The following is a 13607-nucleotide window of genomic DNA, read 5'->3' as shown; positions in this document are numbered from 1 at the left end:
ATGTAGTTGGCTTCTGCGATTCCAAAGTGAGAGAACCAACAAAATTTACACCATGTCATTTGCTCAACATTTTAAAGGAAAATGGCCTGGGTTTAAAGTAATCCACATTTATATCTTATAGTACACACTGAGTTGTCAGCTCCTCTGCAGTTGGGAGTAGAGAAGGGGGGTGTGGGACCTGACAACCTTCAATTAACTTCCACTTTAAATGTTTTAGTCCATATTGCTACATTTAGTACTTGCCAACTTTGATTCTAGAACATTTCTAGGTTCCCACTTAGAAAACCAACTTGCAATGGAATAGCAGTTTCCTCTAGTAGTTATTCTGGCCTACAGTTTCATCTGTTCATTTTTACCATCTGATAATATCTTACCAATGCAGGTAATGGTAGAACATACTTTTATTTATTGAATAATATAATTCTCACTCAAAATCATTACTCTTATCCTTTAGAAATATAAATGCATGCATAGAAACTTACTCCAAATGCTGGTATTTAACACTTAATCATTCAATGATCCCACTATTGCTCTGAAGATAAGACCTAACTTATTTTGACATAATGCAAGTCTCCAAGATTTGACAATGAAATTTTTATCTCTAAATACAGTTTTCTGACATGGTACAATGGTAATATTAGAGCAATTATACCAATATCTCTTTATTGTGTGGTAAGGAAAAATTAGCAAAGCACTGATTGTAAGACTCAGGAAAAGACTCATCAAATAGAGAGAAGAATGGGTCTATATACTATAAATATCTTAGTTCTAAGCTATTTAAAGGATAACCATAGAAAAGGATGGAAGAAGTGGAAAGTTTGTGAGATTAATGTTTTCTCTCTGAATGTTTATCTGGCTAGAACAGAAAGTCAATTTCTTTCTGGGTAAAGCTGTTGCTGTCAAATTCTGCTCTAATTTGTTTAACACCAGGTGTTATTAGGTTATCTCTAAAGCATTCTGGAATAATTTATTTCCCTGTAATATAAAATTCTAATGAGTAGAGCCCATGTAAACAGTCCAAAAAATTGACTAAAAAGAGACATAAAATTGGACTAAAGATGGTAAACAAAACAAGATAAATTAAATTTTGGGGAAATAGAATCTCTAGCTAATACTTATTTTTGATTTGAGATATTTAAGTTTGGATCATAATTATCAACTTAAAATTAGTTTATTTCTTGGGGACACTGGTATAATTAAATCATAAGATTAGTGACAAAAGTGCACATTGAACGCAATGCTGACTTGATATAGCAAACCGACAATCAGAGGTTTCATCTGATTGTAGTTAATTACATATCCTTTTAAAATTTTACATTACATATTCTTTCAAAATTTAGTATTCTGGCAATGGAAACATTCTGAAAAAGGAAGATGATTAAATTTTTAAAATACATGATGGCTCCTATAGTATTACTGATACTTTCTTTAGTAAAGATTATGTAACAATGATAATTAAAACCAGTGATACATCAAATAAAAAATTAAATAGTATTTAAAAAGATGAAGGGTGCTTGAAACTGATGTTTTCTTTGCATCTATTCAGGTACATAGGTTCAGATACTTGAACAGTTTTCAAATAGATAGCTGTCACTTTCAAAACTAAAAATCTTTTTTTTTTTTTTTTTGCTTTTGAAATGGGTCTTTACTTTTTAATTTTGAAAATAGCTGAAAAACATGGCTTTGGTAATGTGTCTACTGAAATGTAGAGTGATTGTCTTTTGCTCTTTTTTCCCCTGAAACCATACTTTTTGTCCTTGTACAGCAACTACAACATCTGGTCAGTATGTGATATAATCCTAGTAGAGATAACATAGTGGACTGTTTTGACCTTTTCAGCATTCTACACTTTAATTGGTTGTCCACTCTATATCTTCCCTACAGATTAGTGAAATAGCAAACAAGGGGGAAATGCTATGAGTAGCCAATCAAATCATAGGACATTGAAAAGGTCAAAGCTGTATAGTAGAATCCTATAATTGACAGAATATATGAGACATTAAAATTCTACCACATCCTCCTTATGACAAAACCTATAATGAAACAGAAAATGGTACCACATAAATCTATTTATATTACAATCATTGTTCTGAACATTAAGAACATATTTTAACATTCCAATTATGATTTTTTAAAATTGTATTATTTTGTTATCACAGATTTTGTAGTATAATTAAATTACACAGAGACAGCAAAACTTTTTATCCAACATAGAATGACAGTCAATCATATTTAAGTAGGTCTACATTTATAAAAATCCAGAGCAACATTGTTAGCATAAAGGATGCTTTACTCTTAGACAGGATTCACTAAACTTACTTGACGAACTTAGAGAAACATTTTTTAAGTGAAACACCAAACTAATGTAAGAGTGTTTCCCATTTTCACAAAAGCTATCTTCATTGATGTTAAATACCAGACTCAGAGTCCACTAAAATGAAGCCATAAAGCCTGAAGCTGGAAATCTATTCTGTATCTGGTTCTTCGATTGTAATCAAGGAAGATAGTTTTAGTCAGAGCATTGACCTAGAAGCCACATTTTAAGTGTCTCTTCTTAGAATTTTTCCTTGACCACACATTCTAGAGCAGATCACCTGGAAAAGAGAGAGAGAGACAGAGAGAAAACAGCTTTCCAGAATTTCAGCAAATGATATTGTTATGAATGTTGATATAATTCAGAAGAAATAAATACAAAGCCTACAATTGTTATAGAACATGAAATTGGACAATCCTATTTGCAGTCACATTTTTTAGAATGGTCATACTTATTTTAATCATAGCTAATATATGCATGCATAGAGGAGGTTAGAGTGTTTATAATTTATTTTCAGCTCCTGCTTTATTTGTTAGTAATGTTGATTAGAAGAGAGTTTAGCAAAAAATAGAAAAAAATACATAGAGACACTTTGCATTTCTAATAATGTTTTTTTTTTTTTTTACTTTAACCCAATAGACTTATGAGGAAGTCCAGAAATTGTTTCCATTGTCTGGAAAATAGTGTAGTTGCTTCCAAGCTTTGAGTACATCTAGCAGAATAATATCAGATATTTGGTTTATTTGTATTTAAGACTTTCCTGTCAACTCCTTGTGGAAAATGTATTAATTTAGAAAAGATTAGGCACCACCATCTTTCTCTGTGGGCAAACTGTTATGGAAGCTAAAAATATGCTTTAAAAGTTTATTTTATTATAATTCAAGCTTCACATTAAGCTATTATAACTCTAATATTAACTCCATCTTCAAACTGGCATTTGTACATTTGAGTGTGCTTGTGTGCATTGGGGGGTTGTGTATGTGAAACACATATCTCGTGTGGCAGTTTTCTGACTATGCAGCCTGATAGCTCAACCTATCAGTACAGTTTTATTTTATGTCTTTAAGTAAGTGACCTTTCCATTTCCTAAATATAATATTACCCATTCAATTCTAATGTTTCAGGCAGTTTTTCTCTGAAATGTGTACTTTCTACACTGAAAATTCTGGTGGGTACATTTATTAAGGACTGTCTGTTATTAAAGGATGAACCAATGCTTTCACTGCATTTCTTTTTCATAGTTTCAGGAATAACTCTACCCTCCTCCACACACTAATTTAGCTTCTTTTTAATTATTGCATTCTAAATTACCCTGGCTTTCAGGGGTATTGTTGTGTGTCTAGTATTTATAGAGTTTCATTCAATTGTTGAATTTTAAAATAGCATTCTAGTCTTTCTTATTCCTGTATTGCTGATTCTAAACATCTAATTTTCATTGTCTCCATCTTGTTGCTCATTGTGTTACTACCTGCAGTGTCTGTTTATAGAATGCTATGCTTTATTCAGATTTGAACTTTTTTTTCAATTTGGCCAAGTAAAAAATCAATCCAAATGAACTTTATTAAATAGTAACGTGATGAGAAAAATAAGGTTCCAAAGCATGGTTGTATTAATAGTGGTAGTTTTTTTAGACAGCTACATGAAAAGATAAGTGTGGGAATCATGAATCTAAACTAATGTTATGAGTAAGGGTGTGATATTCTTCTAAGGTAGAGTCTGCGACAGCTATGAGCTGATGTGAGATAGAAGAGAAAAAAAGAATAAAAAGAGAAACTACCATATCAATACAGGATCAATCTATTTTACCGTTTCCCCTAATATTTTGAAAATTAGTATTTAGAAAACAAAACAAAAAGACAAATAGCAAAACATGTAAGTGGCCACAGAGGTCAATGAAGACATCTTAAACAGCACTTCGAGGGTGGCAAAAGTAAGCCTACTTACATGTAATAGAGTATTAGTGGGAAGTACATGTGGATTGTGATTTTAAAATGTATAAATAATTTGTTTCATAGTAAATTAAGTTTGACAGGGATATCAACTCTTTTAGTTTGTAGGAAACCAGATAGAAAATAATGAATGATTGGGATTAAAAACTGTTGTTTTAGAATTATAAAATCTGTTAGGGAGATGACAAACTATCGTGTTCAATTATGTAATTGTATAAGTGGAAAAAATGAGCCCCAGAGAGATAAATAGTATGCCATACTATTGTCTGTCTCTTTTTTTCTGGTGTCCTAGGATTATATAACACAACAACGTATTTTTTAAAAAGTTAAAGAGTAGATTTGACTGGATTGGGGAATTCATCCTCTGTTAAAGTGATGGAAAAGAAAGAGTTCTCTATCCTAGTACGTGAGAGATGGGCTAGAGAGGAGGGTGGGGGTGGTTAGGGCAGTAAAGGGGGAAGGTCTGTATTAGCAGCAGATTGGATTCATTCCATACTGAAAAAATACACAGGAAATTTTCTGCATTGAATTTAGGACAAAATTTGGTCACAGAAGAACCCTGTTGGACCTTGATTTTTTTAACCTTTCAGAAATCAGCATGACGTCTGTTTCATAGTGTCTGTAGATATTGAGCGGCTTTTCTGATTTTTTTTACAATCATGGTGTTAGAAGCCTATGTAGAACTATATTTCACAAAAGGTGTGTATCTTACTGTGCAAGGAAAGATATCTTGCTGTGTGCTCCTTACAGTAGCATTTCAATGTAAAAGCAACCTGTGTGTTTTGTTATTATAGGACTTTCTTATTTCTCCAAATTACCTAATTTAAACTAGTCATTGACAGAATAATTCACTTGGCGTATAGAAGTAAAATATAAGTATGTATTTTTATGCATGGTTGAAAGTATTCATGTTTATTTTCAATGAGATTAAAGATAACACCAGATGTGAAAGATTGCTAGAATCAGAGAAACCTACAGTGACAGACCTTTATTTATTTTTGGAATAAAACTTGTCAAGCTTTAACAGTTTTCTATGAACTGAATTAATTTTTCATGCTGTAGTACTATTTGTTGCCAAAGCAATTGCTTGACATTACAAAAGACTTGTTTATTTAAAGGAATGTTTTCTGTATTTAAAAAAAGAGATTATTTTATTTTTTGGAGAATATGTGAGGTTTCTGCATTATTTAAACAACATCTGCCGTAGTTTGGGAATTTAATATTATTATATTTATCGTTCTTTAATAAAAAGTGCTCTTTAGCAGTAGAAATAGCCACTGATTTCATTGTGTAGTACTAGATAATAACCTGATGTGCAACGTTGAACTTGAAGATAAAAGCAATAATTCAAGTAATATTGAATTTAAAGGGAATTGTGGCCAAATTAACAAAGAAGAATGACATTAGATGTAGACCTTGGTTAATACTGTAAAAGTAAAAATAGTTTTATGATTTTAATAATCAATTAAGCTATAGATAAATAAATTATACAATTCATCTTCTTTTTGTCAATGTGTGACGATTATCAACTATCAGTAACCACCATTTTTGTGATATTAGTTGACATAAATGTTCTATAATAACATCCAATATCCTGTCAAAATGGAAAATTTAGAATAGAACAAAATGTTTAATAGATTTAAAATTAAAAAATAATATTCAATGTATTTTTAACTTAGACAAATAGACAACAAATTACAAAGTTCAGAAGGTAGATTATTAGCTCCTATTTTTGCATTCCTTGTATTCCTCACACTGAATCTTCACAAAGCAAACAAGATTTCTACAAAGAGCATTCTATTTTTATAGAAATAGTCCATACTTTCTTTATAAGGTACTTTTGTATATATGAAAGAAAGGGAAGAATGGGATACTTGAGAAAGATTATATGTGTAAGAATAGATAAAATAATCTTAAGTAAAATTGAGCATATAACTAATCCGAAGAATCTTATAAACTTGTTATAAGTACCTTTAAAAATAGATTCTTAGATTTTTATAACATGTAACAAAATATTTTGGTATTATTTTAAAAGTCTCAATTATATTGTGAAAATCTTTGGAGTTTCCATCATTGGTATTTTACTAAGTTACCTGCTTGATTAACTCTATGTCCATCCATGGTTCCTAAAGAGCTGGAAGGATAATCACATTATGTGATAATTTAGTTCTTACTGTGTCTAATATGCTGTGTTAGATTCTGCTTGTGTAATATGTATTTTGAGTCAAAATAGTTATTCCTGTGTGTAGTCTGGTACAACCACTATAGAGTAATCATATATATCTGTTTCTGTATCTCCAAAAGTGACATCCATTGCATCATTGGCTCTGATGAATCATCAAGTTATATTTGTTTAATTAATGAAATATAAAGTGCACTTTAGGTTTAAATAATTATTTTTATTTATATGTTATTTAAGGAAATTACATTTTATTTATTTGAATGCAAGCAATACTTTAATGACACAACAATAGCATTATTAAAGAGTATATGGAGTATCACATTTAGAGATAAAGTATAAATGTCATTAACGTGACAATTATATGTAAAATATTTAAAAAGACTTGTCATTTTAAGTTATTTTATTTCTTTCCTGAAATTCTATACCTGTCAAATTCTTTCTTTACTCTCACACCCATATATGAAAAATTGCAAGTGCCAAATGATTAGAGTTTTATTCTTTCTCTTGCTTATTTGGATCTCTCAAAGTGAACACCTATATAGAAATACTAGTAGCCCGGTGCACAAAATTCATGCACATTAAAAAGGAATTAATTGTCCTAACCAGTTTGGCTCAATGGATAAAGCAGGGGTCCTCAAACTACGGCCCGTGGGCCACATTCAAATACAAATATTGTATTTGTTCCCGTTTTGTTTTGTTTTTTTTTACTTCAAAATAAGATATGTGCAGTGTGCATAGGAATTTGTTCATAGTTGTGTGTTTTTTTAAACTATAGTCCGGCCCTCCAACGGTCTGATGGACAGTGAACTGGCCCCCTATTTAAAAAGTTTGAGGACCCCTGGGATAAAGCATTGGCCTGCGGATTCCGGTCAAGGGCATGTACCTTGGTTGCGGGCACACCCCCAGTGGGGAGTGTGCAGGAGACAGCTGATCGATGTTTCTCTCTCATCGATGTTTCTAACTCTCTATCCCTCTCCCTTCCTCTCTGTAAAAAATCAATAAAATATATTTTTAAAACAGGGAATTAATTAGCAGAGATATTTTAATATTGCTATTTGCCCTTTCTCTATAATAGAAGTGTGAGAGATGAAAGGAAATTAGTAAAATGTATATGAAAATAATATATATAAATTTAATAAATAAACAGTAACAAAAGGATATAACAACAACAGAGGCATGATATAAAAATGACAAAAACATGATATGAAAACAACAAAAACATGATATAAAAACAACAATGATGCAAACAATGACTGATAAAGTGATTAAACTTATTCTAATATCTCCCTGTACACCACATTAAGAGTGAAACACTTTCAGAGTGCTTGACTAATTTCCCTTGTGATGAAATACTTAGAACTTTAACTCTAACATCACATGATCTTCAAACTCGAGAGAAAGCAACATATAACTGACCGTGTGCAAAAACGGGTTCAGGTAGGAATATGCTTACTTTGTCTAGAGTTTGTCCTTGTGATTTATTAATAGTCATCACAAATACTGGCATCACGGGAAACCGTCGTCAAATCAATTTAAATGGGAGGCCAGTGTCAGATGGGGACAAATTAATTATTGGAATCAGAACAGCCTCTCCCTTTGCAGATCTTGTTAATATTTCAGCCTCAATAATGTTAGGTCTTTCTGATGAAAAGGGACAAATCCAAAGACAGAGAAACAGCAACCAGACTATTAATCCCCAGAGGGAAAGTAGGGGAGGGCGGGGGTAAGGGGAAGAGATCAACTGAAGGATTTGTATACATGTATATAAGCCAAACCAATGGACATGGACAACAGGGGGATGGGAGCATGAGTGTGCGGGGCGGGCGGGTGGGAGGGGGAGGTTGGGGTTAATGGGGGGGATGAGGACACATTTGTAATACCTTAACTAATAATAATAAAAAAAATAAAAATAATTAAAGGGCCAAAAAAAAAAAAGAAAGAAAACAAATGGAAAACGAATTATGTTGCTGAAATAGAGTTTATGAAGTTATTGAATTGAAATAATCAACTTTACTCCTGAAATCTTGCCATTTTACTTACTTTTCTCACATTTAAATTTTAATTGCTTTCAAATAATCCATGGTCTACTTTATGATAAAATTTCTTCAGCATATTGAAAATCCCAAGTATTGCCCTAAAAGTGGCAAAATGTTTTGGTACGTGATGTCTAGATGGTAATCTCTAACTACAATTGTTATTTTTACTTGACTGGCTTATATAGAAATCCAAGTTTAATGAAATTGAGTGCTGCATAAAAAAAAATAAATAATAATGTTAGGTCTTAATCTTTTGATAATAAATCTGGTACCATTACAAAGACCCCATTTACTATTGAGATTTCTCAATAGCATGATGATTGCACCCACTTTCAATTCTAACTTATGACACGGCATTCCCGAAGGGGTAATACTATTTAGAAATTTGTTGGGAAAATTTTCCTTTTCAGCATCATCTGTGGATCAATGGAATCATCACTCAAATATGTGTGAAAATCTCCATCGAATATATCCAAATTTTCTTCATTTAATTTTTGAACATGCTCATTTTTTGGACAAAGAATTGCATGTTTAGATATATTTTTAATATTATCTATAGCAGTGGTTCTCAACCTTGGCTGCACATTAGAATCACCTTGGGATCTTTTTAAAATCCTGATTCCTGGGCCTCATCCTCCAGAAATTGTTTCTTTGTTATGGGGTTGGGCCACAAAATTAGTAACAAAGAAACAGAATTAAAACTTTATTGTGGGGAGCCGCTACAGTGTTTTGGACAGGTTCAAGCTTTGGACTGATGAGAGGACACAGTCCTCTCATTGCCACGTGCAAGTCCCAGCTTGGAGGGCAGGGCCCTCCCAGCAAAATTATAGCCAACAGCTGTAGTTGTAAGCTTGAACCTATGGTCCAAACACGTGGCCCCATGTGCCTGAGTGAGGTAGGCTTGATAGAGTTCAGGTGCATGTAGTTGAGTAGGATTGGAACCCAGGAGAATGTTTTAAACATCTTGGTCACACCCTTACTTTGTCTCGTGGCATCTGCTATAAAATAAAGGCATGGCTGTGGGCGTGGTCACTGTCTCTCAGAGAAGTAGCATCCCACCGAGACCCAGCTTTCATTCTTTTGTCTGTCTTTTCTAAGCCTTTCAGCCACCCCCACTCAGGTTCACCCTTGGCTGTGCTGGCGCGGCACACTTTAGAAAGATATGCCTCCACACTCCCAGGGCAGGTTCCTGCCTCAAACCCTGGCCTTAAAGGAAATAGCTCCAGGAAACAGCTCGGGGGAGGGCGCAGCCGTTGCCAAGACAACCCCTGCAGGACTGACTTCCTTCTGCTTGGTCATGGTTCTGGTCATGATGAATACCACCCAGAGTTTTTATATGAGTAGATGGTTGGTGGAAATTCTAGTTCAAAGTTTCATTGCTGTACAAATAAAATTCATAGATTACTTCTAGTCCAAGAGTCTGTTTCTTTTCCAGGCTTTCCCTTAAGATATTCACAGGTACCTGGAGTCTTTAAGGGGGAAATGGGTCAGAAACAAATGACCACATGTAGAAGACTTCTTCACTGGATGTTTGTCTATGACTGTAATAAACCTATCCATAAAGGAGAGGATTACATACGGTAAACAGCTATCTAAAAGCATTCAAATGTGGACTCAACATCTTAATATGACCCAGGTGTCCTGATTTGAATGTGCAGAAAATGGCCTATAGAGTGAGTTTCCACTCATAGATACATATGATGATGGTTGTCCACAGAACGGTGCTACTCTTTTCTGGGACCTACATATTGACAGTTTATAGTTTACCCTGAGAAAAGTCACATGCCTTGGAGAAGACCAAGTAATAGGTTGGCATTGGTTCTACAAGTACAATGTGCTGACACCCAAGACCATCTCTTTATAAAAAAAAAAGTACAATAATGGGGGGTAGAGGTGGGGCTGAAGATGAAAGAGGGTATGGGGGTATAAATGGTGACAGAAAAAAATAAAAATAAAGAAAAAAATTTTAACTTAAAAATCATGCCAAAAAAGTGATACAAAAGGTGAATAATTCCTTGTCCACCACAGAAACAGTTCCACTATGACAACTATTAAGGCTTGAATAAGAATACATAGGCCATCCTATCTAATAATAGACAAACATGGTAATTAACCATACCTCTGCTATGCTTCCCATTGGCTAATCAGCAGGATATGCAAATTAACTGCCAACAAAGATAGCGGCCGGCAGCCTCGCAGCTAAAGTGAACAAGAGGCTTGCTTGCTCCAGTGATGGAGGAAGCCAACGTTCCCCGCCTGCCGCGGCCCAGCTCTGAGCTCCGGATGCAACAATGTTGCAATTATAGAAGCTAAACAAACCCCAGGTACCTGCTTTCAGCCACCAGTGGGCTCAGAGGTTAGAGCGCCAGTGATGGCAACAATGTTTCAATTATAGAAGCTAAACAAACCCCAGGTACCTGCTTTCAGCCACCAGTGGGCTCAGAGGTTAGAGTGCCAGTGATGGCAACAATGTTTCAATTATAGAAGCTAAACAAACCCAGATACCTGCTTTCAGCCAGCCATGCCTCAGAGCTGGAGCCGGCTCTCAGCTCCAGTGACAGCTATCGAAGGTAAGTAAATCCCAGAATTAAATAAAAGAAAAAAAAGAAAAAAAGGACAGGTTGGGAGCTTCAGTCACCTGCCAGCCTGAAAATGGCCCTCAGCCCCTCGCCCAGACTAGCCAGGCACCCCAGTGGGGACCCCCACCCTGAAGGGGGTGTTACCAGCTGCAAACAGCCATCAGCCTGTCATCCAGGCTGGCCAAGCACCCAAGCGGGACCCCCACCCTGATCCGGGACACCCTTCAGGGCAAACCAGCCACCCCCACCGTGCACCAGGCCTCTATCCTATATAGTAAAAGGGTAATATGCAAACTGACTCTAACAGCAGAAAGAGTGGGAATGACTGGTCACTATGACACACATTGACCACCAGGGGGCAGATGCTCAATGCAGGAGCTGCTGAGCTGCAGTGACTTGGCATCTGCAGTTCTCTGGTGACGCACCTGGAACCAGAGAGGAGGGAGCCTGATTCTTGTAGGGTGTGTCACCCGAGAACCACCCTCTCGCAGTCCAGGACTTTTTGGGGGATATCAGAGAGCCAGTTTTAGCCTGATCCCCTCAGGCCAGGTACCAAGCCGCTATTGACAGTATAAAGAGCATTGATATTTATAGAAATAAATTTAAACTAATTGACGATGCTCCTGCTTTACTAGTTTTTAACAAAAATTTGTGTTCTACTTGAATAGGTTCTAATTTCATACAAACTTTATTTGCTTAGTTAATTACTTTTGCTTCTGAAATCATTTCCCTACAGAAATTGGTAGCAGTTTGGAAAGCATGCTGTTCAGACTGTTCTGACATGTGCGGGTAGAAAAAATGATGCTGAAAATCTCAAACAAATGCCTTTGGTTTGGAACATTCAGTCTTAAACATCTGTTAATACAATTGGTATTGCAAGAGAATGCACTGATAGTCCACTCAGAACAAATAAACCTTACTCCTCAAAACTGTATCCTAGATTTATCATTTCAAAAGCTTGCTATTTGTCCTATGCTTTAATTCAGCATTATAGTCTTGCTTTCTGATCATCTCAAATGACAGCTTTTAAAAATCGTAAGTACTATTATTCTTATACATTACTAAAGAACCATTATCTCAGTTGAGCTGTTTGGTAAAGATCTATGATATATTTACTGACTTTCAACTTTTAATTTGTTTTTGTCCTACTTTACTTTTTTATCTTTTACTGTTTTTTTTCACTTTTTACACAGGCTTTCAGAAGACATATTCCTTTTGCTGAGAAAATATACAAGTCAAATTTCCATCTAAGATCTTTTATCTCCTCTGAAGCTGTGCTAGACCCGGAAGCACGAGCTTTGGATCCCTCCATGACCCCAGCATTCTCAGAAGGTATGTTCAGGGCAGGAGACGCTATGAGGCTAGTGGGCAGGACTGGAATGACAAGTCTCCCCTGCTCTCCTCACAGGACAGCTGTCCGGAACATACTCTGCAGCGTGTTGGGTCTGCTTCTCACAGACCATCAGGTGCTACCACTTCTTAAAGCTTCTAGAGCAGTGGTTCTCAACCTTGGCTGCACATTAGAATCACCTGGGACTCTTTTTTTAAAATCCTGATTTCTGGGCCTCATTCTCCAGGATATTGATTCTTGAGAACATTGTTTCACAGTGACATATGTATTAACAATTTAGAATGTAACTTTAGAATTTTTAACAGTACTTTTTGCTACCTAATATTTGGTGTTTATCTATTTATATGTTTGTCTGCTTTCTTTGAAAGTAAAGTCCAGGAGAGCAGATATTTGCTTATTCATTGTTTCCAGTGTCATTCTCAAACTTGGAAGAGCACCTAGAATATAACAAGTGACCAATAAGTAGTCAATAAAAATCTCAGTACATATAGTATTCATTGTGCTGCTATGCCATGAGAAGCTTAGATGATTTATAAATAGATTTTGTTGTTTCTAAATGGTCAATTTTACAAATATTTTTATAGAATGTATTGAATGATATAGAGTTAAAAGTATTATACACTTAATATATTTTCAAATATTAACATTTTTTTCAGTAAAATAAAACATTTTCATCATGGTATCTATGTTCCTTTATTCCAGAAATAGCTAAACTTTAGCTTAACCTTATCAATTTAATTTTTCTAATTTCACAAACTTTCGAAGTGCATCCTTAGATTTCTAAAATGTGAGTTTTTCTAAAATTTTTTTAACACAGATACATATCTTGTTTTATTTTATGTAATTAATATATGAAGTGTGAATATTTGTGTATATATGTATATACTTGGACAATTTGTTACTCATACTTGACAGAATTGTATTAAGTAACTGTTTCAACCTGTTTGTTATTATACAGTTATCATAATCATCATTTTAACATTACATTTTATTGAATTTACTTAACAAGTCAGTAGATGTATAATTTTATTTAAAATATACAGATATATGTGATCTCTCCAGAAAAAGGTATAATCAAAATAGAGGCATAACTCAGTTTTGCCTGCAGAAGCAAATAAACTTGAATTGCAATCTGAGTAATATTATTTATAAATATGATAAGTTCATGATCAATGTTATAGAATATTACTTTGAAT

At 34.4% G+C, this 13607-nt stretch overlaps 1 long non-coding RNA gene across 1 annotated transcript in view; it reads left to right on the top strand.

Moving 5' to 3' along the window:
- The first annotated feature begins 11958 nt into the window (after positions 1 to 11958).
- Positions 11959 to 13607, top strand: part of LOC308518803 — a 312780-nt gene continuing 311131 nt past the window's right edge. The window contains exons 1-2 of the long non-coding RNA XR_013995961.1: positions 11959 to 12095; positions 12254 to 12392. This is a non-coding gene — a long non-coding RNA (uncharacterized lncRNA). The remainder of the gene's footprint in view (positions 12096 to 12253; positions 12393 to 13607) is intronic.

This window comes from Myotis nattereri (genome assembly GCF_964212035.1).
Source record: "Myotis nattereri genome assembly, chromosome: 4".
NCBI lineage: Eukaryota > Metazoa > Chordata > Mammalia > Chiroptera > Vespertilionidae > Myotis > Myotis nattereri.
Note: the sequence above shows the minus strand (reverse complement) of the source record. Positions and strands in the feature narration are given on the sequence as shown.